This window comes from Lepus europaeus, chromosome 10 (genome assembly GCF_033115175.1).
Source record: "Lepus europaeus isolate LE1 chromosome 10, mLepTim1.pri, whole genome shotgun sequence".
NCBI classification, from domain to species: domain Eukaryota; kingdom Metazoa; phylum Chordata; class Mammalia; order Lagomorpha; family Leporidae; genus Lepus; species Lepus europaeus.
In genome coordinates, this window is record NC_084836.1 from 24,765,197 (window position 1) to 24,791,680 (window position 26,484).

Consider the following 26,484-nt stretch of genomic DNA (forward strand, 5'->3'; position numbering starts at 1 on the left):
TGAAGACACAGAGAGAGAATATTCCATCTGCTGGTTTACTCACCAGATTGCTACAACAACCAGGGCTGGGCCACGCTGAAACCAGGAGCCAGGAGCTTCATCAGAGTCTCCCACACGGGTGGCAGGGGCCCAAACACTTTGGGCCATCTTTCACTGCTTTCCAAGGCCATTAGCAGGGAGCTGGATTGGAAGTGGAGCAACCAAGACTCGAACCACCACCCATATGGGATGTAGGCATCCAGACATCAGCTTTACCAGCTATGCCACAAAACTGGTTCCTAGTGTAATTTTTAATGATTTCATTGATTGATTTTTAAAAAGATTTATTTAGTTGAGTGATAGAGAGAGAGGCAGAGAGAAATCTTCCATCCGCTAGTTCACTCCCCAGATGGTCACAACAGCCAGGGCTGGGCCAGGCTGAAGCCAGGAGCCAAGAATCCAACTGGATCTCCCATGTGGGTGGCAGGGACCCAAATATTTAGGTCATTATCTACTGCCTTTCCAGCTGCTTGAGCAGGGAGCTTGACCAGAAGGGAGCACCAGGGAATCAAATCAGCACTCTGATATGGGACGCCAGCATCACACGCAGTGGCTTAACCCGCTGTACACAATGCTGGCCCCTGATTAATTTTGGCTGAGCATCTTGATGGATTGGGTTATATGTTTTGTTATTTGTTTGTTACTTGAGAAACAGACAGGCCAGACAGGCAGCGCTCCATCTCCTGACTCACTCCTCAAATGCCCACAATGGCTAGGGCTGAGCCAGAGCCAAAGCCAGGAGCCAGGAGCCAGGGGCCAGGAATGCAATCCAGGTCTTCCACAGGGGTAGCAGAGACTCAACTACTGGACCATCACCTGCTGTTTCCCAGGATGCATCTTAGCTGGAAGCTGCAATTGGGAGCTGGAGGTTGGAGCCAAACCAGGTCCTGTGACACAGATATAGGTATCTTATCCTCTTGACTAAATGCCCACCATTAATTCTGACTTCTAGAGCAAAGATAAATAGAAGTAGATAGCACAGCATCACTTTTTACAGAGGAGAAAAATGGATTAGGTGAGGTAAAGTGTCCTGCCCAAAGACACACAACTCCTGAGCACTGGAGTCTGGGCTCAAACCTCAGGGTCCAATTCCCAGTCTGGTGCTACTTCTAAATCTGAAGAAAATTCCAGGTTCCACAGGACAATGCTCTCCTAAAAGCACTATTTAACTTTCGTGTTAAATCTTGCTTCTGAGATCAGTGTTTCAGAAATTTCATTCACCGTTTCAGCAAAGAAAGGAGGTAGGCAGAGAAGCCTAAACATGCTTTTAGGGAGCATAACCCTTCACACAATTTATTGGCACATCAGAGTTGCAGTGCAGACCCCAATGGGCATTGTCACTCCCCAGTGCATCCTTGAAGCTCCACACATCTTTCATTTGAAGGTCACATTAAATGTTGCTGCCCTTGCGTTCATCCATGAACACTTTGATGTGGACCTGGGCATGAAGTCACACACTCTGACTCACTTCTACTTCAAAGAAGCTAATTATGAATGAACTCACCCCCAGGTATGTCAAAACCTTGGAAATCACTGGCAATTCCACACTAATTGTTGCAAGAAACCTTTCTGTACATGACTGCATGAAAATGCTGTTTGTGAGCAGGTTGAGCCAGTGCCAGACACGTCTAGTCATTCAGTAACCCATCACTTCTGAGCAGCACCCAAGTCAGACCTGTTGAGGTGCTAGGGAGAGAGCAGGGGACAAAACCGGTGAGTTGGAGCTGCCATCTGACTCAAGTGGTCAAGCTGCTGTTTGGGAATGCTGCTTGCGTTCCACACTGGGGTGCCTGTGCTCAAGTCTCAGCCCCACTCCTGATTCCAGCTTCCTGCTGATGTACATCCTGGGAGGCAATTGGAGATGGCTCAGGTAGTTGGGTTCCAGCCACCCACATGTGAGACTCAGATTATGTTCCCAGATCCCAGCTTTGGCCTGGCCCAGCCTGGAGGAAAACAGTGGATGGAAGCTCTTTCTCCATGGGTATCTCTGTCCTCTCTGTCTCTTAAAACAAGCAGGTGAGGTTCCTGTTCTCAAGGAGGCTACTTGAGTAAATAGACAAAAAGGTGTGTCAGGTCCTGAAAGGTGCTATGGAGGAAGTAAGACAGGTGACATGATGGAAACTGTAGCAACTTTATTTAATTTTAAATTACCTGAAAGGTAGAGAGAGACAGAGAGAGGTTTTTCCATCCATTGGTTCACTCCCCAAATGCCTCAACAGCCAGGGCTGGGCCAGGCTGAAGACAAGAGCCTAGAATTCAGTCTAGGTCTCCCACATGGGTGGCAGATAATGCTCATCACCTCTGTCTCCCAGGTCGAGCACTATCAGGATGCGCAGGGCCAGGACTCAAACCCAGGCTGTCCAGTGTGGCATGTGGGTGCTCCTAGTGGCATCTTAACCACTGTACCAAATGTCTATCCACATGGAGCAACTTGAGACATGGTCAAGTGACAGGGAGCCCACGGAGATGCTACACCAGCACACCCTGACCTGACTTACTTGTGTGAAAGGTGACCTTGGCTGTTGGGTGCAGAATGGAGAATGAGGGCCGATGTCTCAGTTAGACTGAGTGGTTACAGCAAATACCATAGACAGGCGGGCTTATGCCACACTCATGTCTCAATTCTGGAGATTGGGAAGTCCAGGATCAGCTGAGGGTTCTCTTCCAGGCTTACTGACGGCTGCCTCCATGCTGTGTGTTCAGCCTGGCCTCCTGTGCACGCACTGGCCCAGAGAGAGCAAGCCAAGGTGTCTTCCCATGAGAGGAGCTCTACCCTCATGATTTCATCCTGACCTAATGACTTCCCAAAGGCCCCACTTCCCAGTATCGCCACATTGGGTGTTGGGGCTTCCACTTTTGAATTTACAGGACAGGTAGATATGTGAGAAGATGCAGCCACAGAGTCCAGGGGAGAGACAGCAGGGCCTGGATCGGGCTGGGTGTAACCGAGCAGAGACATGTGGGCTGATTCAACGGGTCCTTTGGTGCCGAAGCCTGCAGGACTGGCCCTGGATAGAGGACTCCACTCAGGCTCACTTCTCTCTCCTTCCTCCATTCCCCCTTGCTACCTCCTTGCTTCATGTCATGTGTTGAGCTTTGGCATAAGGTATTTCTTAGGTAAGCTGCATCTTTTTTTTTTTTTCTTAACACACAGATGGTAATTGTATCCTAAAGCCAAGTAGATTCAGGTCAGGTCAGCTCAAGAAGTGTTTGCCGAGAAGAAAATCTGTAGTGTGGGAAATGCCTGAACTTCTCACATCAGACGCTCTTTGTACTCCTTTCAGTTCAATTCTATGGTAGGGGTTTTAAAAAGATTTATTCATTTTATTTATTTGAAAGGCAGAGTGACAGAGAGAGAGGAGGGGCGAGACAAAGAGATCTTCCATCCACTGGTTCACTTCCCAAATGCCCACAACAGCCAGGGTTGGGCCAGGTCAAGGCCAGGAGCTAGGAACTCCACCCCGGTGTTCCACATGAGCGGCAACAGCTCAAGTACTTGGCCCACCATCCCCTACCTTCCAAGGTGTACTAGCAGGAAGCTGGATCAGAAGTGCTGAGTAGCTGGCACTTCAAACAGGCATTCTGATGTAGGAGGAGGCTTAACCTACTGCACAACGCATGCCCCCCACAATGAGTTTTGGTTGGAGATTACAAGAACAGCACTGTGATCAGTTCTAGAAGTTCAGATGAGAAAGACACAACCCTAGCTCACATCAATCCAGAAAGATGGGCAAGGAAATAAAATATAATACAAAAGACAAGGGAAACACAAGCAATGGGACAGATACAGAGCATCCAAACAGCACAGGGGACAGTGTAACTCTGAGAGAGGGTAGGAGAGAAATCTTCCCAGGGCAGGTGCCTGCTGGCCTGGATGTTAGAAAGGGAGCTGCTCCCCAGTGACGAGGGAGAGGAGGGCATTATAGTCAGGGCACACAGCAGAGCAGATGCATGGGGGAGTGAAGTGGCGTGGTTTCTCTGAGGGACTGCAGGCCTCTCAGTATTGCTGGAGCAAAGGTAACAAGGGAGAGAGAGGAGGCCAGCAAGGTTAGCAGGACCCCATCGACATGGGGCCTCCTGATTATTACCAATGAGCTCGTCCTGGATCCTGGAAGTGATGGGGAGCCCAAAACACTGACAGACCATCAGGTTTCATCCAATCCTACATGATCAGCAAGCGTGGTCCTCAAATCTCTCTCTCTCTCTCACATACACATACACACACACACATGAGCACATTACTTGAGAATATTTGCAAAAGTGTGTGTATCAGAAACTTAAAAAAATATATATGGACCCAAAGAAATAATATGATTTGGGCTGGCGCTGCGGCTCAGTAGGCTAATCCTCTGCCTGCGGCACCGGCACACGGGCTTCTAGTCCCGGTCGGGGCGCCAGATTCTGTCCCGGTTGCCCTTCTTCCAGGGCAGCTCTCTGCTGTGGCCCGGGAAGGCAGTGGAGGATGGCCCAGGTCCTTGGGCCCTGCACCCCATGGGAGACCAGGAGAAGCACCTTGCTCCTGGCTTCGGATCAGCACGGTGGGCCGGCCGCGGTGGCCATTGGAGGGTGAACCAATGGCAAAGGAAGACCTTTCTCTCTGTCTCTCTTTCTCACTGTCCACTCTGCCTGTCAAAAAAAATAATAATAATAATCATATGATTTGGAAAGGGCAGAGAATGAGGAGAGGAAGACTTACAGCGGCTTGAGGAGGGATTCGCAGTGCCCCACCAGCCCCTGGGAAAAGTCGGACGGGAAAAGCGGTCAGTCTGTTATGTCTGCAGGCTTCGGAGGCCAGCCCTGTTCTACAGAGCGGGTGATTCATGCAGAATGTAAAGAAGAGAGGAGCCCATTTTCCAGGGGCTGCGATGCCAATTCCAGTTGCAGTAGGAAGGTGACAGGAGTCTGGAGGCCTGGTTGTGCCAAGGTACACATTTCCAGTGGGCACGGCATGAAGGCATCTAGTAAAAAATCCTAATTGTTCTCAGAGGACTTGCATAGTGTTTGGCAGCTGGGACCCGGCCTGGAATGTGCAGCTCCCAGGCCTGTGTGAGTGGTGCCTTGTAGCCTCTCACAGGGTCTTGCAGGGGTAGGCAAATGTGCACCAAGGCACGAACACCACGTTAACTTGATTCCACTTTGATATAGACATTTTAAGATGCCACATAAAATGCACACGTCGAAACACCACACTGTACCCCATCAGTATGTGCAAGGATATTTCGAGAGGTCCATAGAACATGGAGTTATTGATAAATTTGTTTTAGTAAGAAAATTCTGAAATCCCTGTATACAAGGGGTCTTTGAAAACTTCATGGAAAATGTATAGGATGATAAAATTCTGCAGATTTTTCAAAATTTTCTGCATCAAAATAAAGTTATCTTGTCATTTCATTTTCTGGGAATTTGAAGAGATGAGTTTGTATGATATACATGTGAATAAAAATGTATAAACCTGTATCTCATGCAAGTAAATAATCAAACAAATTATTAAAAAAATAAAGAAGAATCCAATTTGAAAGAACAACTTTGTATGCTGCAAACTGAAGTCATGAGAGGATGGTATCACTCTGACATTTCTCCTGTGCAGAATGAACAGGGAAGGTCAAGGTTCTGACTTGGAAAAATCCACTCAAGATTTCCAAACGGTGTTGTTGGCTTACTGGTTTGTGTGTAGAAACTTTGAAGGTGAAGCCTTGGTTTGTGTAGTGGATACAAAAGCAAAGTTGTACCCACAGCATGGCTAGAAAATGATGGAGGATTTGCTATATTATCTGGAATGAAGATACTCAAAAATTCTCTATTATCAGCTGCTGCACAAATCCTACAAATCTCCATTGTTCAATCATCTTATAAATGGCTACATTGTATTTCAACCGAAATTAAAATGAATTAAAATTAAATACAATTTAAAATTCAGTTTCCCAATTGCATTAGCCACATATCAATCATTAATTCCTACATGGGGATGGGCATTTGGTGCAATGTTAAGATACTGCTTGGGATACCTGAATCCTGGTTGAATACTGACTTCACTTCCAAGTCCAGCTTCCTGCTAATGTGGCAAATGATGCCTCAAGTACTTTGGTCTCCTAATACCCAAGTGGGAGACCCAACTAAGCTCCAAGCTCCTGGCTTTGGGCTGGCCCAGACCTGGCCTTTGCAGGCATTTGGGGTCTGAATTAACAGGTGGAAGATCTCTCCTTCCCATCTTTGACTTTCAAATAATTAAAAGTAAGTCATATATAAATACATTTTTAGAATTACAAATATAATAATAATAATAAAATAATGGCTACCCTATTGGATGGTGCAGAGAACTTTTCCATCATGGCAGAAAGTCCTGTTAGTGTTACTTCACACATCAGGTTCTTCATGCTTTTTCTTCAGACCATAGACTGGGTGAACAGCTCCATTAACAGTGCTGGTGCTGGCCCACATTATTGAGCGCTCTATCTGCCTGGCACTGTGCCAAGGTCTTCCTGTGTATGGCAGTCTAAGTCACTGCAAAGCTGGTTTTCTCACTGCCTTCTCCCCTCTCCCCCAGGCCATGACTCCCCGCGCAAGGAGAGGCTGGAGCTGCAGAGACAAAACTCAAAGGTGGCCAAAGAGGACGGCTCAGCCTGTCTTCCGTGAAAATGCCACGCTCGTGGAGACTGCTGAACCTCAGGAGGGAGAGAGGCAGGGTGGGCAAGTCCCCCAGACTGGAAAGAGAGCAAGGTCGTAAAGCCCTTTGGTTTGGGGATGAGACTGCACCCCCTGGCAGCTGGGTTCCCAGGAAAGTCCCAGAGGAAACAGTCTTTGGGGTCCCTTGAGGGGCTGAACCAAGGCTCTGGATTCCCAGTCCCGGACTCATTGAGGTTTGAGGGAACACCAGCTGTGCCACCACTGACCCATAGGGCACCTTGGTGCTAATCAGGACAACCCACCCTCTTCTGTTAGAGGCTGGACTATGCTCGCCCTACAGATGCACGTGTTGAAGACAACCTCCAGGATCTTAGAATGCGACCCCATGTGGGGACAGGTTCTACAAAGGGGTGACTGAGGCAAAATGAGGCCATTAGATTGGATTCACATCTAATTCCACCAACGTCCTTCCAAGAAGGGGAAATGAGGACAGCCAAAGGGACATCAGAGATACACGTGCCCAGAGGAAACACCATGTATGGGGGCTGCCAATGACCTGCCATAGGCAAGCCAAGAGCAGTTCAGAGGAGGTCACCCCGGCTGACACCTTGGTCTCAACTCCCAGCCTCCAGAACGGTGAAAAAATAAATCTCTGTTGTTCAAGTCCCACCAGTCTGTGATGCTTTGGTCCGGCAACTCCAGCTAACGAATGCAGTTGCTGTACAATTCAAATAGCCGTCCCCACCAGCCTCTCCAGAGGCCTTTCTGGGTAGCTGCCTTGACTGAGGGCTCACACATGGAGCCACCCTGCTGTTCACAGATGTACTGCATACCTGGACAGGTGTTGACTGGCAGGTAAAGAGACCCTGCCAGGTTTAGAGGGAGGAACACATGAGATTGAGGCCTAAACCCAAGGTTCCATGTGGGTGGCAGGAGTCCTCTCTCTTTCTTTCTTTCTTTCTTTCTTTCTTTCTTTCTTTCTTTCTTTCTTTCTTTCTTTCTCTCTTTCTTTTTCTTTCTTTTTCTTTTTTTCTTTTTTCCAGGCAGAATTAGACAATGAGAGAGAGAGACAGAGAGAAAGGTCTTCCTTCCGTTGGTTCACCCCCCAAATGGCCACCATGGCCACGCGCTGCACCGAGCCGAGCCGAAGACAGGAGCCAGGTGCTTCCTCCTGGTCTCCCATGCGGGTGCAGGGCCCAAGGACTTGGGCCATCCTCCACTGCACTCCCGGGCCACAGCAGAGAGTTGGACTGGAAGAGGGACAACTGGGACAGAATCTGGTGCCCCGACCAGGACTAGAACCCGGGGTGCTGGCGCCACAGGTGGAAGATTAGCCTAGTGAGCCATGGCGCTGGCCTGGAGCCCAATTTCTTAAGCCATCACTGCTGCCCCCCCTGGGTCTGTATTAGCAGAAAGCTGGAGTCAGGAGAAGAGCCGGCAATCAAACGTACACTGTGATATGGGACAACTGGGTCAGACACCCATCCCCATGAGCCTGGGTTTCTGATGTGACCAGAGCCCCTATGGAGGGCACACTGGCATGTGGTGTGCAGCCTGACCTATGGACGGCTCTGGACACTGCAGTGCTGGGGGAAGAGAGTGCAGTTTCATTGTCCAGCGAGATCCTAAGAGAAAAGAAAGGGACTGTAGTGCCCACAATGATGGAACAAGAGATTGCAGGCAAATTTAATTCTGTTCAATAAAAACAGATTGCATGACCCTACATGCGCATTTAAGTTTGTGAAATAAGATTTATGCCTTGTGTGTGATTCAGCAACAAAGTCCCAGCAGGAGATTTACAGTAACTGGAAAAGGGTTTAAGGACACTATTTGCAAAGATGCGGGCAGGGTTAAGAGAAACCAGTGAGCGAAGACACAGAAACTCAGAGCTAGCAACAGCCACAGTGGCTCCCCCCACCCTGCCCCCGTGTCTGAAGGGCTCACAGAGGGTATTCCTAGGAGAGCCCAAGCTACCGGAGAGGCAGTGTGGGAGGAGCTTCGGCTGTCAGTGGCTTCCATGGGCCTTAAAACATTCAGATTAACCCATCCTGGGTTACCTATGAACCCCCTCTCCCATGCACAGGGACAGTGTGAGATTCTCAGGCCCAACTCTGTGTTTGCCTTTTCCCTCCTAGTGGCTCAAAGTGGTGCCATTGTAGTCATCCTGAGCTAATAAGAAAGGAGCATAGGTGGACTCGATTCCCAAGCAAGTCCCAAGTGTTGCCTGTGAAAGCCCACTGACATCAGAGAATGCTTACAAACAAGAGTGGGGCCCCATGCAGAAGAGCCAGCACCAGGGAGGGCAGACACTAGCTTCGTCGTGGCCAGTGTTAACCCAAACCCCATCTCTCTCATACTCATGCTGTTATTCTGGATTGTACTGGATAGGCAGAGGTTTTTGTTTATTTTTTTTTTTAAGATTTAATTTGGTTTTGTAGTTGCATAGGAGTTTAGATATAATTTTATGCTTGTGCAATTGTGGGCAAGATGCAATTTAAATCAACCCTTAAATGCTGTGTTTTTTTTGCCTATAAAATATGCCCAGGTGTTACTTGAAGTGTAGGAAATGCTGATGCTAAGCTACAAAACATGGTATGAAATGCTTATAGCAGGAACCTAACAAGGCAGCTCAGACCTCAAGAGGGGTATAAGGGAAAAAGAGAAAAATCTTAATTGATTTTCCCCCCAGAGCTGGAAATAGCCCTGTGTACTGAGCACTTACCAGTCACACCATTGAGCTCATTGCAAGCCTCATCTCAAATCCTCCTAACAACTTTGCAATGTAAATGTTATTTCCCCATTTCACAGACAAGGAGGCTGAGGCTCAAGGAAGCGTGCAACCTGTCTGACACACACAACTAGAAAATGGAGAACAAAGATTCAAGCCCAGGCTGTCTGATCTTAACTGTATTTTTTAGTCTCTTCCTGACATCAAAATCATTTTTCAGTCCCTAGAAGGATTGCAAAATACTTTTTGATGTGAATTCCATTTTGCAGCACTTGACTGGATTTATAAAAATGAATAAAGGTTTGTGGATTTCTTAAAAAAGACTCCACCTTGTAAGTCCTTGGTAACAGGTGACAGGGTTTTTTCCATCATCTGCGGTGAATGTCACACTGCTTATACTCACAGAAGCATCTCTCAGGCCCATGTCTATGCTGTCTAAAAATTCCCTCGACTTTGCACCACTCTGTGGGCCATTTGTTCATGAGGGTTAAACTGACAATTTCAGCTCTAATTATTTCACATCTTGAGCGTCTTTGAACCTGGCATCTCTCCCCAACCCTGGAAGGCAGTCCCTGTGTGAGCAGAACATCCCATCTGCCGCTGCAGGTCTCCTGGAGCCACCTGGCTACAGCTTAGATGGAGACAGGAACTCACCTTGGCATTGTAGAGTGGGGCTACTGTGGCTACTCAAACTCCCTGTGGGGATGTACCAGTCCATGGTGGTTCACGCAGGCGGATAGACAGTCTTCCAGCCAACCTCACCAGCAGAAGCAACTAATGACACAATCAGGCACATGGTTCCTCAGAGTCTACAAAGAAAATTCACAAACGTCAGCTCGTGGATTCCAGAAAGATTCATAGAAAATGGAATCAAAAGATAAGCCTGGGACAATTACTTAACCTTGTGATTAAAACACCCTCATCTCACGTAGAAGTGCCTGGGTTTGATTCACAGCTCCGATGCGTGACTCCAGCTTCCTACCAATGCACACTCTGAGAGGTGGCAATGACGGCTCAAGTAACTCGGTTCCCGCCACCCATGTGGGAGACTTGGACTGTGTTCTGGCTCCTGGCTTCACCCCCTGCCCCTGTCCGCTATTGCAGGCACTTGGGGAATGAACCAGTGGATGCGAGTGTGCGCATTCCCTCTCTCTCCCTCTCTCTCCCTCTCCCCTCCCCCCCCCCAAATAAAACAAGATTGTCTTTTACATTTTATCTTGGTGACAAATATTTTGAAATGCATGCACAGTGCTTTCTTACATGCATTTCTCACAAACTTTTTGGACATCCCTCATGTACTTCACATCAGAGGTATGATCCCCAACTTAGAGATGAGATAGTGGAGTTTTACAAACTTCAAATAGTTTGTTGGGGTTTTGAGTTCATGTCTTTCTAGATACTCTAAATCTCGTGCTCATTTGTGCAGTTCCATTGATTTCCCCAATGCGTGGGGCACAGACCCCTCAGAGGCCAAGGAATCTGTGCCAGCGTTTGCTTGCTTTGCTGCAATATGAACATTTGTCCTCCAGGAGCTGGTCTGGACCCAGACAGCTGGACTCAAATCCCAGCTTCACCATTAGCTAGCTGTATGACTTGAGGCAAGCATCTAACCTACTGTGTCCTACTTTATTTATTTATATTTTCTTCTTTATTTGAAAGAGTGAGACAGGGAGATCTTCCCCCTGCTGGTTCACTCTCCAAATGCACTCAGTAGCCAAGACTGGGCCAGGACAAACCCAGAAAGCAGGAACTGTAACTAGGTCTCCCACATGGGTTAGGAGCCCAAGTACTTGGGCCAATATCTGCAGATAATGAAACCAGGAAGCTGGGTCAGAAATGGAGCAGCCAGGACTTGACTTTAAAAAGTATTTAGTGTGTTCAAAAGCAATAGCTCCCTGTGACAATGATACCTGAGTTTGAATTTATAGTATTTTAGACAGCTTCAAATATGTGAAACAAAATTAATTTCGTATCACTTTGGTTTTTGAAAATAATTGCACACCAATGGCTAGCAAAATTGAGTAGCATACAGTAAACACCTGATACATACTTGATGTTGATGATGAATACGGTATTTATTTCTGTTTGGGGCAGGAACAAAGGAGAGGAGAGCATTACAGTTTCCAGAAAATATTTCTGCAGAGCTAGCAAAAGGCACACGAGGGCTGGTCTGAACATGACTGACTGTGTTTGATTGTCTGCTGTTCAGTGTCAGTCCTTATATAATGAGAGGTAAATTCTATCCTGAGAACGCATTTCAAGAGGTTTTTCCTCCCTTCTTTCCTAGATTCAGGACCTCTGCTTTTCTGTAGTAGTTGAAGAATCAGGGGAGCAGGTCTTCAGCCTAGGGGTTAAGATGCCCAAGTCCCACATCAGAACACCTGAGTTTGATTCTGAGCTCTAGCTCCTAACTCCAGCTTCCTGCTCATGCAGACCCTGCAAGGCAGTGGTGATGGCTCAAGAAGTTGGGTTCCTGTCACCATCATGGGAGACCTAGATTGTGTATCTGGCTCTTGGCTTTGGCCAGGACCAGCTGCAGCAAGGCATTTGGGGAGTGAGCCAGAGGATGGGAGCTCTTTCTGTCTCTCAAAAGGAGAGAGCGAGAGCGAGAGCGAGAGAGAGAGAGAGAGAGAAGCAATCTGGACAGTAGAAATATTAGTTTTTCACAAAGGCCAGAGACACAAGACTGGACACACAGTATCCCTGGATATTACTGTACATCATTTAGGCTTCAGCTTTCATGATTCAGTAGAAGCTGGTAACCATGGGTGCAAGTCAGTGGCTGATAGTTTATGTGAGTGACTTTTCTAACATATGTATAGTTTTTAAATGCTGCTTAGGAATTTTTGTTGTTGTTGTTGTTTCGTGGTATGCCGTTCTCTACCTTTGCAATCAACTTTGCTTGCCATTTCAATTTTTATGGATTTACTAAGAAAACGATACTCAGAAACTACTCCTTCTATTGAAATTACTCCTACCAGGATGGACTTGACCCAGTATCCTCCCCAACTGGGAACTTTCTCTGACACAGGTTTTCAAAAAAGCACTTGGAGTCTTTTCAGCCCACATTGACTGCTCAAAAGGCACAACTGTTTGTCTTCGACTTGGAATTCATCTCCACTAAGCCAGGAACAAAATCAAGGCAATGGAGGCTTTAAAATTCAGACAGGAAATTCTGCCCTTTTGACCTGGAAACCAAAAGGAAGGTGAGGAGGAAGATGATAAAGAAAATCCCAGGAGGAAGGTTAACATGCTTGCCTCTTACACACCTTCCACATATCTTCAACACCTACTTTCTCAAGGTGGAAGCAGTCTTTTCAAAGAATACTGATGGCCACCAAGTGAGCCATGGGACACGCTTCCATCACCCCACCAGAGCAGCCTTTTTCCCATAAACCCCTTCTGCACAGACAAATCTGAGGCAAGCAGTTCTAAGGAAGGCGTGGGGAAAGAATCCTTGAATAGGGAACTTCCCACACCTGCCTTCCTCTCCCCTCCTTTGTCTCCTCTCTTGCTTTTCACCTTCTTTCCTTCCTCTCTATGTGGCTCTTTTTTTAAAGCAAAAAATACGGGGCTGGCTCTGTGGCTCAGTGGGTTTAAGCCATGGCCTGCAGCACCGGCATCCCATATGGGCACCAGTTCCAGAGCCAGCTGCTCCACTTCCAATCCATCTCCCTGCTAATACACCTAGTAGAGCAGTGAAAGATGGCCCAAATTCTTGGGCCCCTGCACCCATGTGGGAGACCTGGAAGAAGCTCCTGGCTCCTGGCTTTGGCCTGGCTCAGCCCTGGCCATTGAGGCCATTTAGGGAATGAACCAACGGATGGAAGATATCTCTCTCTCTCTCTCTCTCTCTCTCTCTCTCTTTCATCTGCTGGTTCACTCCCCAGATAGTCATAACCTCCAGTGCTGGGCCAGGCTGAAGTCAGGAACCTAGAGCTCCATCTAAGGCTTCCCTGTGGGTAGCAGGGGCCCAAGTACTTGGGGCATTGTTTGTGCTGCTTTCCCAGGAGCACTAGTAGGAAGGTGGATCAGAAGCCGAGCAGCCAGGATCTGCATGGGCACGCTGATACTGGATGCCAGGTGTTGCAGGTTGTGGCTTAACCTGCTGCACCACAACGCGAGTGCCCTACCCACTGCCATGTGGTCCTTGCTCCTTGTCTCCTCCTGGTTTGCTTTCCTTCCCCTGCTTCCTCCTGCAATTTCTGCTGTCTCCTTCCTTCTTCCACATTGCTCAGGCATCCTCTCAACAATTTCTCTCTATTTAAACCACCCTTGCCCCATTCTTTATTATCAGCGGGATCTTCAGACTCCATCTCCTCCTCAGATGCACACATTGTGGTCTCCTGGGTCCAGGGGTTCTGCCCCTTGGTTAGGTGTTCTCCCGACACCTGGGACTAAACTAGGCTAAAACTAAACCGGTCACCTCCACCCCCAATTCCTCTCCTTCAGCTGCTCTGGTTCTCTTTCCTCCTTTTCCTGGTCACTTCCAAGTGAAAGCCCTCCTCCCCCTACCCCTTCCTGCAAGGCCTATTGTTAGCGCTGCCATGCCTTTTATGTTTTTCTTCCTCTCTCTTCACCTTACCCTGCTTCGAGCCTTCATTGTCTCTGGCCAGAACTGTTTTTATCCCTTCTCAACCTGCTCTGGTGCTTCCTACTCCTTCCTTTCCTATCAGACCTGGGTCCCTACAGCCCAGATCTGATCACAACCTTTCCCTTGCTTCAAAACCTACAAAGGCTCTGCTTCCTAAGGGCAAGATCTTGTCCTACAGAATGTAGCAGGCGTTTGAGGAATAAACCAGCAGATGGGAGCTCTCTTTGCCTCTCACATTAATCACTAAATACAAATTTTAAAAAATACTGTCTTCCGAGGTTTTGTTCCATGATTGTAGTAACTGAAGTTCATTGTCAGGGCCCCAAAATAAAGTTATATTTGTTCTTGGCCCAGGTGAAAGCTGAGGCCTCACTGCCCTGCACTGTTGAACTGGGTCCTAGACGCCCTGCTTGCTAACACGCTGCGGGACTTCAGACAAGCTCCCTGGGTCACTCTCTTCCTCGGGCCCAGTATTCCTCATTCATTCCATGAGACTCAGATGACTTCAAAGTTACCCTCCAGCACGAACAGATGCTGGATGGCACGTGCAGACTCCCTATGCCTGACTTCATCAACTGTAGTATCTTATTTTAGATTTATTTATTTCTTTGAAAGCCAGAGTTAGAGAGGGGAGAGGCAGAGAGAGAGAGAGAGGTCTTCCATCTGCTGGTTTACTCCCCAGTGGCCGCAACAGCCAGAGCTGCACTGATCTGAAGCCAGGAGTCAGGAGATTTTCCAGGTCTCCCACGTGGGTGCAGGGGCCCAGGGACTTGGGCCATCCTCTACTGCCTTCCCAGGCCACAGCAGAGAACTAGACTCGAAGTAGAGCAGCTGGAACTCAAACTGGTGCCCATATGGGATAGCGGCGCTGTAGGCAGTGGCCTTACCCACTATGTCACAGCACCAGCCCCAGGCTGTAGTATCTTGCTATGTTATATGTAGGAGTCTGGCTTCTGGGTTCTGTCTGTCTGTAGCCATCACCTCATCCAGGGATGACATCAGGCCCTGGGAAAACTGACTCATGCCGCCCAGACTCAGACAAGTCAAAGTTGTTCCGGAAAGCTCTTTTATTAGTATGCAGTAGCAAGAAAACGACCATCTGCTATCCAGAACATCTTTTCCCTAGAGTAATGGTATATGCATGTGAATACATTTTCTAGATTTGTGTGTGTGTGTGTGTGTGTGGTAAATCACATTAGTTACCAAGAGATTGCTTGTATATATGGATTCAGAGCAACCAGGGGTTCACAATCCAGAGGCTATTGTTTCCAGGCTGCCGCACGGCCTGATGATTCCCTTTGTTCCACATGTCTGTTAGGAGGGTTGGACTGCAAGCAACAGAAACAGACTCCAGCTGCACACAGCAAGAAAGAAGGATTATTGTGAAGGTCATGGATAGCCCCTGGAGGTCCTCCCGGACCACCCTCCCCGAAGTGGCCTCGCCAGCTCCATCACACTGCTCTGCTCACTTCTGCACACCATCGTGCAGTCTGTAATTACTGGCTTACTTGTTCGTCATCAGCCTTCTTCCCTAGACTTCAGCCTCCAGGGGAGGAGGCACAGTGTCATCCTCGGTTGTTGCTGTGTTTCCAGAAGCCAGGACAGTGCCCAGCACACATGGTGTGTTCAAAATCTTTGTGAAATGAATAAATGCGTAGAAAGGAAGAGCTAGGAATGGAAGCTCTGGGGATGATTTGAGATGGGAATGATCGGTAGCAGGGACTCCTGTAGCTTTTTGTTAGGCATCACCAGGCCATGCCTTCATTCTAACTTCATTTGTCCTATGCTGCAGTTCCAACTTCATGTGTCTGGAGGAGGGAGTCACTTGGCCCAAATGAGGATCATGTGCTCACCCTGGAGGCCATGATGTCGGGGTCCTGGGACTGGCTTCAGAGCAGAGCCTCCTATGGAAGGCAAGGAGATAGATCCTCGAAGAAATGCTGTTGGGCAGGGATCTACTATGTCCCACCACAGCAATTACCTTTCTTAGAGATGTCTAAGTTGGATACAGAAATTCTGCTCCCTAGAGAAATTCCCATAAAACTTATCCACCACTGTCAATTTTCTTGTCTCCACTGTTCCACTGAGTGGGTCTCACTCACAAGTCTCACCTGCTCAGAGGCGATGGACACACGAAGGCATAACCATGTGATGTATGTGCTCCCTGCCTAGCAAATCCCAGTGTACCCTCTTATACATTTGCTTCTTATTTTATAGCTCATGAATAAAACATACATGTACTTTACATTTGAAAAATGTGTGTTTCCACTTAACCCAAATTTCGTGTTTTCTTTCCATAAACCCATATTTGAATGCCTTTGCTGTGGCTGACACTGTTCCCTGTCTATCCAGCAGCCACTAAGGCCTGAAATTCACTTTGTCTCAAGGATGAATCATAATGGGAACCCTCTTATTTGCTTATGATTGGAGTAGAGGTGACATAATCCTAGTGCTAGACTATAAAAATTAATGAAAAGTCTAGAGCAGGGTAAGCCACCACCTGCAACACTGGCATCCCAAATGGGTGCCAGTTCAAGTCCTGGCTGCTCCACTTCTGCTCTAGTTCCCCACTAATGCACCTGGGAAAGCAGCAGAAGATGGCCCAAGTACTTGGGCCCCTGTACGTATATGGGAGGCCCAGATGGAATTCCAGGATCCTGACTTCAGCCTGGTCCAGCCCTGGCTTTTGTAGCCATTTGAGGAGTGAACCAAAGGATGGAAGATCTTTCTCTGACTCTCCCTCTTTCTCTCTGTCTATAACTCTTCCTTTCAAATAAATAAAATCTTTTTAAAAATCTACTGAGAGGTTCTGGAAGGATTTTTTTTTTCCCTGAGGAGACACTCAAATGGAGATAAGGAGTTTTGTACCTTTTTCTCCTTTTTCCTTTGTGGCGGGGTTGCAAGAATATAAGGATATAATGTCTGGAGCTGTGGCTAGCATCTTGCCTGAGATGGTAAATATAAAGACAGAAGCCAACATTCAGAAGATGGTGGGGTGGAAGAGTGTAGAGATCTTGGTCCTTGGTGGCATCTTTTGTGGCACAGAAATCAGTTCTTGGGTCAGGCATTTGGTGCAGTAGTTAAGCTTCTACTTGGGACACCTGTACCCCATATCTGAGTGCCTTGGTTTGAATCCTGGCTTTGCCGACCATTCTAGCTTCCTGCTAATGCACAACCTTGGAGGAACCAGATAAGGAACCAAGTACTTGAGTCCCTGTCATCTACATGAAAGACCTGAATTGAGTCTTAGGTCCCTGGCTTTGGCCTAGCCCCACTGGGGCTATTGATAGGCACTTGGGTAGGAGATCTCTCCGTCTCCATTTCAAATAAATATGAAAATAAACAATTTTTAAAGAAGAAACCAATTCTGGATTTCTTAAATAAATCATTAAGTGTCCATAAGGCTTTAATCACTCTTGGTTGGGTTTACTGTTACTTGTAGTCAAACGCATTCCTCCCCAGTAATCTGTGAAGAACAACTCCTTTTTGATCTTAACTCTTCTTGGTTTTATCAGACTAGACAGGCGTTCAGCTCCTGGTTGAAAGGAATCTAAAGAGCACCAGTGTGAGAGTGGTTCTGAGAAAGATCCCAGGAACTCACAGGAATCCATTATAAACACTTCATGATGTATATCTACTTCTTAGGAAAAGATCATTATGAATATCTACTTGAAAGGTATTGTGACTATTCACATAGATATCTCTTCATGTATTTATATGTTATCTAATTTCAAAACATTCACATTACAACTTGATGGACTTCAATCTGGTCTGATTTTAGAATTTTTGTACAGAAAGGAGTTGAAAAGCAACTAAGTGGGAGGTAGAGGTGGGGACTGGAAACTGCATTTGCAGGGTAGTTTCAGGAGCGCCAAGCATGTGACTGTCCTGACCATGGCCTGTGAGAGAAGCCAAAGCAGGCACAAGCACCCCACTCCACTTTGTCAATGCCATGCCTTCTATCTATCCTCAAAACTGCCTGAGCATCTTAACTTTCCTCCTGGAAGTCAAGGTCTTACTGCATGAGCCTTTGAGATGGGGACTTGATGGAATAATATGATGCTACATCTATACTGTCTAAGTAAAATTTACCTCACAACACCAGATTATCACTAGCACTTCATATAAAAAAAAATCCAGGCTCAGAGGGCTTAAGTGATCACATGAAACACACAGACCAGCCAGCATTAGAGCCAAGTCTGCAACCTTGGTCTCCTACTCATTCCTTTTCTCACAGCACCAAGTTTTTCCCAGTTCAGTGATGGGGCCTTCACAATCCAGAACAACGTGGCTAAGAGATGACCCTGATCCATTAGAAGGAGCCCTTTTAACAACATAAGCCTTTTCCTTCCAGAGAACAGAAACCTTGAAGTAGGGGGGATGGGTGTCCAATCACCCAATGGACCTGGAAGGAGGCTACTCAACTGAGCATCCGGCTCCATGTCAGGACCAGGCATTTACCCAGAATATTAACCACCTTCTACCCTCCACCTTCTGCTTGACACTGAGCAAGCCCACCAGGAAGGATCCCTGATGATCCTTGAGTAGGAAGAAGGGGAAGGCCTGTCCTGCACGTCTCCACACACAGTGGTTTACAGGAGAATTCGGATTCCTCTTCTCTAGCCACATGAGCCCAGAAAAGGGGTCTCTTGTCCCTCAAGAAAGGGGAGTGTGTCTTCAAGCACAGGCTGGCAGGCCCAGGGAGCAGAGGGCTTCCATCAAAGACAGTCCTGGGCTTGCTGAGCCCAAAGGGAAACCAAGCGCCTGAAGAGACATGGAAAGTGAGAACAGGGCCAGAGTGGGAGTGAAGGGGAAAGAAATCAAGAAGAAAACTCATGTTGACAGACGGGCTGACTCAAAAGATCCATACATAGACGTGAAGAGAAGGCCTCTCCGACTGCTGTGCTCGGGACCAGGTGATGATGTAATCAGCATAAGCGAGACCCAGTGGTCTGGCAAGCACGCCAAGAATGTGGGCCGGAGGGGCCTGGGTTATTCCAGGTTGTCATGGTTTTTAGCCAAAAGTAATAGAGCCAGGCAGGGAAAGGAGGCAGCCTCATGCCTCAAGATGTCAACATACACTCTGAGGTCCAGGACAAAAGAGGCTTATTCATTCCCGTACTGTGCTGGCCTTTGGGTAGAGCTAGCAATAGAGTATAGTGTTTGGGGGAATTCAAGATCTGGAACCACACAGAGCAGGGTTCAAGTTCTGGCTCCACTATTTGCCTGCTGTGTGACTTTGGGCAAGAGTCCTAACTTCTGTATGTGTCACCGTTTTCACCTGTAGGCTACTCAGGGCACATAACCAGTGGTGATGAGAAGTAATATATGGTCCGATACAGAGCAGGAGCTCAATTTTCATTCTTTGTTTTCCATAATAAAGTATATATTGAAATAAAACAAGAAAGAATAAAAGAAGTAGGAGAGCTGGCAACACTGGTTTTAAAAGTGTAGTAAAATTGCATTGAGTGAATGGATGGGAAAGAAGCGGAGACTGAGACCAGGGTTTGGAGCATTAGTCAGAGAGAAGAGAGCAGATGAAGTTTTCTTGATCTCTGGCTTTCACCAAGGAAACATTGGTTTGTGCTGTGTCAGCATTAGGGGAGAAAGTGTGAACCCCCAAACTACCCCTTAGAACAGGACAGCAATGCCTGACACAGAGTTTCAAATAGGCACTCACACAAGGATAGCATTTCTTCCTTTTTAAAAACTGATCATTGCAACATTTCAAAATCTGACTCCAGAAAGCATTGGGCTACTTACTGTGTGATCTAAGGCAAGTTATTAAACTTCCTCACACCTTCTCCTGACTCCTTCTCCTCAACAATTATAAAATTGGGGATGATAATCATATCAACTTCAGGGGCCAGCATTGTGGTGCAGTCGGCTAAACTACTGCATGTGATCCTCGTATCCCATGTGGGAGCACCGGTTCAAGTCCCGACTGCTCCAATTCGGATCCATCTCCCTACTAATGCACCTAGAAAGGCAGCATGAGATGGTCCAATTACTTGAACACCTGCCAACCCCATGGAAGACCCAGATGGAGTTCCTGGATCCTGGCTTAGCCTGGCCCAGCACTGACCATTTATTTGAAAGGCAGAATTAAAGAGAGTGAGAGACAGATCTTTCATCCACTGGTTCACTCCTCAAACGGCCACAATGAGCAAGGCTGGGCCAGGCCAAAGCCAGGACCCAGAAGCTTCTTCTGGGTCTCCCACATGGGTGCAGGGGCCCAAGTACTTGGGCTGTCTTCTGCTGCTTTCCCAGGTGCATTAGCCAGGAGCTGGATGGCAAGTGGAACAGACAGTCTTGAACTGGCATCCATATGGGATGCCTGCACTGCGGGCCGTGGCTTTAACCCACTGTGCCACAGTGCCAGCCCATGACCTGCTCTTTCACCTACCAACACCTGGGGAAGCTCTTCCTGTCCATCAGCCTCCACCAACTTCAGGGATCATGGTCATCTTCTCTGGGGGTTCATCCTGGGTCTCAGGTGGGTCAGGCCCCAACTCCTGCTCCTTTTTCACCCCTGCTGTCTCCACCCTGCTCACCTCCTGCTCCTTTCCTGTTCTCCAGGCAAAGGATACCCCCTCCCACACACATTCACCCCTGAGCAGTGCAGGTACAACACACTGACCCCAAGCAGGGCTCAGTCAGGGAATTTTAATTCCTTTCATTGCTTCTCTCTCAATTTTCCAAAATAATGTCAACCAAGGTGGCAGATATTTAACAGACTTTTCCAAAGCATTAAAAATAAATAAAAATAATATGATGGGTATTGTGGTGCAACAGGTTGGGTCACTGCTTGGGTTGCCTGCTTCCCATATCAGAATGCTAGTTCATGTCCTGGCTTCTCCACTTGCCATCCAGCTCCCTGCTGGTGCAACCTGGGAAGCAGCAGGTGGTGCAGCCTGAATGCTTGGGCCCCTGCTACCCACTCATATGGGACACCCAGATGGAGTTCCAGGCTCCTGACTTTGGCCTGACACAGTCCTGGCTGTTCTGGGCATTTGGGGAGTCTCTCTCTCTCTCATCCCCCGCCCCCAATCAGGTAAATGGAAATAAATAAATAAGCATTTTTTAAATAAGGAAAAATTAAAATGTGAGAGGGGAAAATAAACCCTAAATTTTAACTGTTTCTTTTTTTAGAGATTTATCTTATTTATTTGAAAGGCAGGGCTACAGAAAGAGGGAGACACAGAGATCTCCCATCCACTGGTTCACTCCCCAAATGGCCACAACAGCCAGGAAGGGCCAGGCCAAAGCCAGGAGCCAAGAACTTCATCCAGGTTTCCCACATGCGTGGCATCTTCCACTGCTTTCCCAGGTGTATTAGCAGGGAGCTGGATCAGAAGTGGAGCAGCTGGGACTCAAACTGGTGCTCATGTGGGTTGTCAGCCTCACAGGCAGTGTCTTAACCTGCTGCTCCACAAGAATGCCAGCCCTGTTAGCTGTTTCTTGAGTCCAAGTAGGTGAACACAGTATAGGAAGTCTCTCCCGGCCCCACCCACACTCCCAGGCTCTGGCTTGCAAAACAAGCTTTCTTTTAGTTCCCCCTGCCGTGTCTGCACCATTCATTACTCATGCAAACTGGCAATGTTCAGGCAAAATCCAACTATCATTGGCCGTTTAGCCACCAGGGTGAATTAGTTGTCATCACCTGAAAACCAGGAGATTTTCTGCAGTTTTCTAACTTCTCCTGAATGATGAAAAACTCTGGCAACACGAAGCCCACATTCCTGCATGGCAACAATTTTGGAGCTGAGCACCTCTCACTCCACACAGATGGACCATGTGTCCAGCAGGTGTCCTTGGCTCCACTGGTCTCTAGCATACAGCACTGGGTGCCATTGCTTGTTTATTTACCTGCCTGGTTCCCGCAGGAATTTGAGTCCAAGCAAGGGAAAATTTTCCATGCTGTCAGCTTCCCACATTCATTGAACTGCTGCCTCTCAGTCTTTCTCTCCATCTGATTGCTGTCATCCTCCAGGTGAGTTCATATCCATGAGGCCTGTCCACATCCCAGAGGCCTTGGCCAGCTGGGTGAAAACAGCCTCCTTACAGATAGTGTGCGAGAAGGAGGGTGCTTGGGAAGAGGGTACACCTGGGGGAGCCTGCAGCTGTACTGGATGGACAAAGGCAGAACCATGGCTAGAGACCATCGAAGTCATTACTTGATGGTAGGATGGACTGGAAACATCTACAGTTGAGAAGGGACAGACAGACAGGCAGTGGGGCAAGGCATGTTCCATGTGTTCAAGATGTATTCTTGGGCCAGGGCTTGTATAGCTTTATCCATTTTATGTGAAAATGAGAAATCTTAAACTCTAATCTCAAGGCTTCTGACCACAATGTCCAGCTTTCCGGTTTCTTGTTAAGGACTCAATCCAGTCTACTAAGCCCTTGACTTCACTTCCTTCCTTCCCAGCCTGCAGCCCGCTGGTTATCAGTTGGAACTTGTGTGCTCTGCTCCTCATAACCTTCTATTCCAGCACCTGCCCCTGAAGGCTCCAGCCTTCACTCAGCCAGTGACTTCCTCTCCACCCTGCATGGAGTCACCCAGAGCTGCTGGCCAGCCAATGCCTCACCCCATGCCCAGCAGCACCAAGCCTCCTACTGCCCTAATTAGGACTTTAAAACGCTCCCTTGACCCTGCCTCCAACTTGACTACACCCACATGCACATGCCGGTACTTCGAAACAGTCATGGGGGAAACAGAATTAAAAGATGAGCTTCTTTTAGTGTAAAACAAAAATTTGAAAATTTTTTTGAAATCCAGTTTATTTCATAGTAGGCATTTTCCACAAGCTTCTGAAGTCCTTTGCATTACTTCTGTCCCTCTCATCTCAAGAGGACCTTATGGCACTCTTACCTCTTCCAGGATGCTGCTCTCTGAATCAAGCATGCTCTCTGTTTCCTGCATCTCCAACTTTGCCCTCTCTCCTGAGTCCTGTTTAGCACCTAAACAGGTCCACAGTTCTCCCATCTTGGAAGAAAAGCTACTCCGAACTTTGGTGGAAATAATCAGAAAATGATAACATTCAGGGTGCTAAGGAAGGAAGGAGATAAAGAAAATGGGCTGTAGGAAGATATATTTCCAGGGGCTCAGGATCTTGGCAAGAAAAAGGCAGTGGGAATGAAATAGGAGTGACAAAAGACTGGCGTAAACAGGATGCCCTCTTCACATCACAGGCTAAATTCGCCGTGATGCCCTGCTTGTGGGCTGGCCTTTGTGGCTCTCACACAGTGTTTTCTTCCAGTTCCCACATCTCTCCCGGGAGACAGGCAAGGGTAAGACAGGGTGGGTGAAGAAGGGCTTTGGGAGCCCCAGGAGGTGCTGGCACCAAGCTGGGGTGGGATCCAGCCTGCACCACAAGCAAGAATGGGTCAGAAGTCCCCAGCAGTTACAGCCCACAAAGGGAATTGGAGAGCTGTTGGGGCTGCCCGGCAGAAGACAGCCTTGGCATGGAACGGGCACAGCTGGACCTGGTTTCCTTAGACCTGGGGGGTGCCTGTAGAAAGAAAGACACTGATCTCTACAGATGGAGATCATTAAGCAACAAAATGATACTATTAGCAAGACAGCATGTAGAACAACAAAGGAAAACACTAGCCCTTAGTGTACAAAGGAAAAAGAAGATCCAGGGACCCAGCCCTCCCAGAAAAATGTAAAAACTAAAAGTCAGCATGGGGTGGGCAGTGACACAGAGATTAGACACTGCTTATGGTATCCACATTCCATATCAGAGTGCCTGGGCTCAAGTCCCCAGCCTGCTTCCAATTCCTGCTTCCTACTAATGCACACCGTGCAAGGCAGCAAATGATGACTCAAGTGCCTGGGTCTCTGCCACCCCTGTGGAAGACCTGGATGAGTTCTGGGCCTCTGGTTTCAGCCTGGCCAAGCCCTGGCTATTGCAGTCATTTGGAGAATAAACCAGCGGATGGAATGTCTATGTCTATCTCTGTTTATCTGCCTTTCAAGTTATAATTACTTTTTAAAAAATTGGCCAGCATAAACAGCTGCAAAAACACACAGACTTTATACAAAAAGGATGCTACAATCACCTGAATAGCCCCTGAAAAGTCTCTGGAGGTAAGACCAGTAGGCTTAACCCTACGCCTACGTACAGGTCTTCCCCGCACAGGTACCAGAGCCTAGGTAGGTATCACAGCCTTCTTCATCATAATCTCACCACCCAGGTGCGGCGGGAACCTGATGTGACAACACGTGGGAAAGAGCCATGGAAAGGACAAGGCCTTAAGGACCTACAAGCCAGTGCCACTGACTGTGGTGAACACCGGGAAAAGAGACTCCCACGAAACTACACTCAGATTGACAGACCAAGGGGTACGCATGCCCCCATGGTGCTGAGAGAGGCAACATCAACAGGAAGTGAAACTGAAGGCTGTGGGAAGGCAAGAAAGAGCTTTTTAAAGATGCACCAGGCAACTGCCATCTGCATGAACAATACAGACTTGGATTTTTCACAGCTGACCCCGGCAGGGGATTCTCCACCAGGGGTTTCCCTCCCAGCTGCCTTTGAAGACCAGTGTTAGATTTCATTTGTAAAAGACCACGTGGGCTGGGCGTTTGGTACAGTGGTTAAGTTGATGAGTGGGATGCCTGCATCCCCTACCAGAGTGGCTGGAGTCCTGGCTCCACTTCTGATACAGCTTCCTGCTAATGGACACCCTGGGAGGCAGCAGGTGATGGCTCAAGTAGTTGGGTCCCTGCCACCCATGTGGGAGAACCAAATGGAATTTCTGGCTCTGGCTTCAGCATAGCCGAGCCTTGACTGTTGCAGGCATTGGAACCAGTAGATGGATGATTTCCTCTGTCTCTCTACCTTCCAAATAAAATGGAACTGAACAAATGAAAATTTTTAAAAAATACAGTCCAGTGTTGGATATGATGGGTTAAGCCACCATAATGCAACATCAGCAACCCTACAAGCATTGATTCAACTTCTGGCTGCTTCACTTCCAGTCAGCAGCTCCCTGCTAATGCTCCTGGGAAAGTAGAGGAAGAGAGTCCAAGTCCTTGGACCCCTGCACCCACACGGGAGACCTGGATGAAGTTCCAGGATCCTGGCTTTGACCTGGCCCAGCCCTGGCTGTTGTGGGCATTTAGGAAGTGAACCAGCAGATGGAGGATCTCTCTCTCTCTCTCTCTCTCTCTCTCTCTCTCTCTCTCAACTCTGCCTTTAAAACATAGATAAATCTTTTTTAAAAAAAAATAAAGACTACAGAGTTCTTATGAGATGAAATCTCCATCTTCCAAGCGGGGAAAGGATGACTCCAATAAGGACAAATGGTCTGCACATTTACAGAGGAGGAGGCTGTGTTTGATGATAAAGAGCATGAGCTTTGGATCCACGCTGGCCTGCCGTCAAAGATGCGCCTTGTTCGCTCTGTGGTGCTGAAGCCATGGCTCACCACTCTATGCCTATAAAATGGAGCTGATAACGGTGACACCAGAGGATGAGAGTAGGCAACACCCTCCACATTGAGAGCCTCGTGCAACAGCTCCTGGGGTGCTGGGACTGAAGATTGAGGCTCCATGATGAACACATTTTTTGAATCAATTGAATTTTTGTCTGGAAAGAGGAAGTTCAGAAAGAAGCCATACATCAGGGACAATGGTTCTTCACTGGGAGCAATCATTGTTCTTCAGAAGACATTTGACAATATCTGGAGACGGTATTTATTTATTTTGAAAGGCACAGGGGGAGAGAGACAGAAAGAGAAAGTGCTCTCATCCACCGATTTACACCTCAAGTGCCCACATCAGCTGGCACTGGCAGACTGACGATGGGAGCCAGGAACTTCATCCAGGGCTCCTACATGGGTGACAGGGGCCCAAGTACTGGAGCCATCATCTGCTCAGGGTGCACATTAGCAAAAAACTAAAATCTTGGGAGCAGAACCTGGACTTAATCCAGGGACTCTGCAAAGGGACCCGCCCCCTGGAGGCAGTTTTGTTTGCTGCAATTAAGGGGTTGTTTCCTACGGGTATCTGGTGAGTAGAGTCCACAGATGCTACTGATCATCTAAACAATGCACAGGACAGCCTCCCAAAATAATTACCTGGCTCCACATTCTAATAACCCTGGCCCAACTCAAAGCTGGGTCTTTGTGTTCCATCCACAGGAGGCGCCAGTGAGCCAAGCACACCCAGCAGCACACCTGCAGCTGCCCTGCCCTGAACCAGCTAGTGAGGGAAGTCAACACTGTTGACTCCAATGTGACTTCAGGGCTATGCTATGGCTTGAAGGTGTCCCCCAGTGTTTTTTTTTTTTTTTATCAAAAACTTAATACTTGGGGCTGGTGCCGTGGTGCAGTGGGTTAAAGCGCTGGCCTGAGGAACTGACATCCCATATGGGTGCCGGTTGTAGTCCCAGCTGCTCCTCTTCCGATCCAGCTCTCTGCTATGGCCTGGGAAAGCAGTAGAAGATGGCCCAAGTCCCTGGGCCTCTGCACCCATGTGGGAGACCCG

The 26,484-nt window shown here is 47.8% G+C and overlaps 1 long non-coding RNA gene across 1 annotated transcript in view; it reads right to left on the reverse strand.

The window, feature by feature from the left end:
* LOC133767589 (uncharacterized) overlaps positions 1 to 26,484 on the reverse strand; it is a 134,286-nt gene that overhangs the window by 19,674 nt on the left and 88,128 nt on the right. The window contains exon 3 of the long non-coding RNA XR_009866896.1: positions 10,046 to 10,200. This is a non-coding gene — a long non-coding RNA (uncharacterized LOC133767589). The remainder of the gene's footprint in view (positions 1 to 10,045; positions 10,201 to 26,484) is intronic.